The following is a 4917-nucleotide window of genomic DNA, read 5'->3' on the forward strand; positions in this document are numbered from 1 at the left end:
GTATTTAAAGACAGGATACATTAAAATATATACATTTTAACACTTGATGTTAAATCTTGATGTTAAATCTATTATTGTTTTAGATAGAATTGTTCTATACAGTATAATGCAATTACACCAGAAGTAACTGTAATTCAATTACAGAAAAATTAAGAGAAATCCCTTACTTTCACAAAGTAATGCATTACTACAAATATTGTTTTCATTTATTATGCTGAATATTTAATTTTAATACATTTTTTATTTTAAATTTACACCTCTTAAAAAAATTCGACCAAGCATGGGGTCACATCTTGTGTCTGTACTGAACCTCAGTGAAACACACTGTTTCTGCACTCCCTGTTGTTATCCTTTCTGCTAAATTTGCATAATGTATGCAGGGCACCTACTTCCTTTGCTGGACAGCTTTTATAAGGGGGAGCTTGATACAGCTCCTTCAGCATTCAGAGAAACCCATTGTACACATTTGTGGTTCTCAGTTTAGACTCAACAAAACCTGTTGATGATACGCTAATAATACACATCCCTTGGGCTCGCTGGTTGGAATATGCAGGCACTGATACACCTTTGCAATCACTTCGGTTACAATTGTTTTTGATTTCGAGTATGCAGAGACTAATGTCAACAATGCTGCATTGTTTTCAACTGGTACACAATACACATCCTTTATTGCCCAGTGCTCCGACATTCAAGGCTCTTAAGAAAAACACTGACCCTGTGATGGACATCCAAGCCTCATCTTTTCAGAAAAAGCAGAAGCATTGTTAATTGGGAGCATTTGGATGACAATAATACACTGGGAGGTGGACAAAAGGCACTAGGGATTGTGTCAGTCGTAAAAGCAATGAGGAAGAGGGCGTCAGCCAATCAGGACGTCCGGATTAGTTACAGTGATTTGAAACACCCAGACAACTTTGAATCAATAGCATCTTTAGTTTCCGTCAGATGCATACAGAATCAGTGATCTGCTTTAGTGAAAGAAGCCATAAATGGCATAACAACAATCTCACAGGGCCCTTCCTTCACACATGTGGGAGAAAAAGCGGTTCATTAGCAGCATTAGCGTCATGTGACCTCAGGTTTCTTCTGGCTCGGCTAGGATTTGCGTTTCTCTGGCTGGATCAAACAGATGATTTGTCCACAGTTGATATCAACAGCATCAACAACCAGCTGTGCTGCTCAGCTTCAATATTCCTGGCATCCTGCTGCGCGCTGCAAATCAATGCTGATCACTACAGGGGTGTCAGAATGAAAATCCCCCTGGGCTATTTATCTGCTGGAGGTTCAATATCTGCATATTCTGAACAGCCTTCTCAATTTCTGCATTATGCAACCAGAAAAAAAATCAGTTTTAATACATACCACCAATGACACACTGTGTTATAAACTACATTTCTGGAGTAAAATTTGCTGCTACAATTCCAATGTGTTTTAGGATGTTGAAGTACCAGAGTTTATTACTTGATGTTAGGAGTCTGTTCAAATCACTAAACCCAAAAATGCTCAGAAATGAAACACTAAAAGAACGTGGTTTGAAATATACTCTAAAAAAAAAAAAAAAAAAAACACTGGACAAATAGCAGCATTTCTGCATTCTGTACACACCGCTGAGTCGTGTGAATGTTTATTCTGCAGGAACAGTGTGTTGATGAGCATCCCTGGGGTTTGATAAAAGCCAGTCATGAAACAAACTTCATCCCTCAAAAGGGATTGAAATAAATCTCTGAAAAGTGACATCAGGCCTCCTCGAGTCTAAAAGAAAGAGAGAGGTCCAAAGGAAGAGCAGTGGGGAGTTTTCTTCAGAAGTGCAATGCTAGGACAACACACACCACTGTCCTCTGTCCACCTCAGAAATATGAAAAATCAAAACACACCACAAATGCACACATGCTAAAAAGAGGAGCGCACTAAAAAAGCTCCACCAATAAACCATAATCCCTCTGCCTCTGGAATCCAGAGGTGCTTTCAGTGAAGGAAAACAAATAAATAAATAGAAAAACATTTTATATATTACATTATAAAAAGTTATTTATTTTTATTTTAGTATTATTTATATTTCTAAAATCTTTAATAATATTTTGAATTAATATTTATTTTTATATTTCCCATATAAAATTTGGTTTCATTTATTGACATTTGCTATATTGTCATTAAGTTATATTATATCAAGTTATATATTTTTATTATGTTCCTGTAGCTCAGTGGTAGAGCATTGCATTAGCAGCGTACAAGGTTGTGGGTTCAATTCCCAAAGAACACGTTAGATAAAAAATGTTTGCCTGAATGCACTGTAAGTTGCTTTGGATAAAAGCATCTGCTAAATGCATTAATTTTATTTACACAGATGCACTTATATTCATAGCTTTGATGTACTTTTTGCTAACTGACATGCCAGCGGCACAAAGGACTATTCTGTTATTAATGAATGTTTTGACACGTGAAACAGTAAGTGTGATCCTTGGGAGCTGCAGCGGTTTAAAGTCATTTCTCATGCTCCTACGGGCTCCTGACTTGGGTGTTTATGGGATGCTAATTTGATGATTTGATATGCTGGTCTCCAGGGTACACTAATTAAACTATTAAAACACAGTGCATTACTGAAATCACTTTGATCGCTAATAGGTGCTCAATCTCAGATGTGTGACTGGAACTTATGCCACATCTCAGTTCCTTAGCAACTGAGAGAGAAAACAGACAGAAAACAAACTAAACAGCCCCACGCTGACCCGTAATTACACACCACAGACCAAAAAAAAAAAACAGAGCCAGATGAAAGAATCATCGCTTCAAAGTTAACACAAGTGGAACACAAAAGTCACTCAGGCTGCTCAGGTTGGAAAAGATTCTCCTAAACGTGTCACATGCTCTCTTACAGTCTGGTTATTTAATCTGACAGCAGCTCAAATCAGACGAAGAGCAAAATTTTCATGTTTTTCACTTATTTTAAATGGCCAGATATTGTGTTTTAATAAATTTACAAACAAATTTAACAAATTGACAAATTAGTGTCATATGGGTCAAATAAACAAACATTTAATTAAATGTTAAAATAAAAAAAGGAAATGTAATCAAGCATAAAAATTAAAAAATATAAATATATAATGAGGTTTTAGTATTATTGAGATACTTATTACATAGATCTATAATCTCTGTAGTTAACATCTCAATAATACTAAAACCACATAATATATTTATATTAGATCAGTTTTTATATTTTATTTTACAAAATAAATTTGAATTTTGATTAAAGTTTTACTAATTTTGTTGTGCATTATGGATGTGTATATATATATATATATATATATTAGTTAATTAAAAGAAACTCTATTAAAATGAGAAATTAAATTAAATTGAGAAATGGGGAATTAAAACTTTTTTTATATTTAATTTTTATTTCATTATATATATATATATATATATATATATATATATATATATATACATATATATATATATATAAATTAACTTATATCTGAAATTAAAGTGGCTTAAGTTGACCATCTAGCGGTCACTAAAAGAACTACCGTTTACACAACGGCTTGCGTCATCAGACTTCCCACATGCTTAACTCTTCCTTGGGACTCTTTGTACTTCAGAATATGACTAATTACCACTTATTATTTTAATAATAATTACAGAAAGCATATGAAGTGATGAACCGTCTTTGCTAAGTGCTTAGAATATTATACTTTTATAATGGAGTTGGACTGTCAGCCACAGTAAACTCGCATGTAAATAACAACGTGTAACGTTACTCTCGACTGTCTATCAGTACACTGATAAATTAAACACGTTCTGTTTATTAATGTCAATGACATGTGAATACGTGATTTATATTGCGAGTGTTAACTGTTAACTGTTGTTGACAAACCTGCAGAAAGCCTGAGAGTGATGAGCGCAAAGCCTGCTGGGGGGGCGCCAGAGACCAGCTCTGGAAGTGTCTAGAGTCTGACCATAGACAGTGAAAGAAAGGTTTAGACGGCCATCAAGAGCAAACAACTGCCTGAGAAACTCAGTGGGTCAGTCCTCAGTCCTGAGAGAAGCTCGTTCTGCATCCTTTGAGATGCATAATATTTACACATGAATCTCTGACACCTGTAGCCAATTTATATGCATCTGCAACAGCTATCATGCATAATGAGATTTATGATTTAATATAATATATTTTTAGTTTATAGATGTTTAGTAAGTTTTTTCAAAATGCATAATTTTTTTTTATTATTGTATTTTTTCAACATGAATAGGCTGTTTCAACACAGTAGAAATTGTATTTTCACAATTTAATTGATATAATACCATGTAATAAAATCCTATAATAGCATAAAGAAATGTGTATAGTTTTTAGTTAAAATGTTTTATTAAAATCGTCTACATAATATTTCCCCCTTTTAAAAGTGCTTTACTCTAAAGACAATTCAATAAATAAAATCAATTACGTAGTCTTTTTTCAATCAAGTTATACCTATTTGTATATATATTTATCAACAGTTTATCTGTGTTTCACTGATTTTGTATAAACATCTGATCACTGTTCATGAAAGTGTCTTAAGTAGCCTTTTATTTATCTACAAGAACAGTTTGTAATATATATATATATATACTTTGAAGATTTGAAGTGCACTACAAGTGCACATTCGGTACAGTTCTGCACACTTTTTCACAAGAGAAATGTTCTGCTGAATTTCTCTCTGATTGTTGTGATTCAGTGGCAGGTGAAGTATTTCATCAAACAGAGGAACTTCTTGAAGTAAAAGGAGAAAATACAAAATCAGGGCTATGAGCCGACTGAAGGAGCATCAAAACTATAGCCATCGGAGGAAATGAAAACACTAGACTCTGACAATTGTGTTTTTGTCTCGTCTTATAATTTATCTGAATGAATCTGTGCTGTATGTGATGTTTGAAATGCAAAATAAA

This window comes from Carassius carassius, chromosome 22 (genome assembly GCF_963082965.1).
Source record: "Carassius carassius chromosome 22, fCarCar2.1, whole genome shotgun sequence".
In the NCBI taxonomy this organism is placed as follows: Eukaryota; Metazoa; Chordata; class Actinopteri; order Cypriniformes; family Cyprinidae; genus Carassius; species Carassius carassius.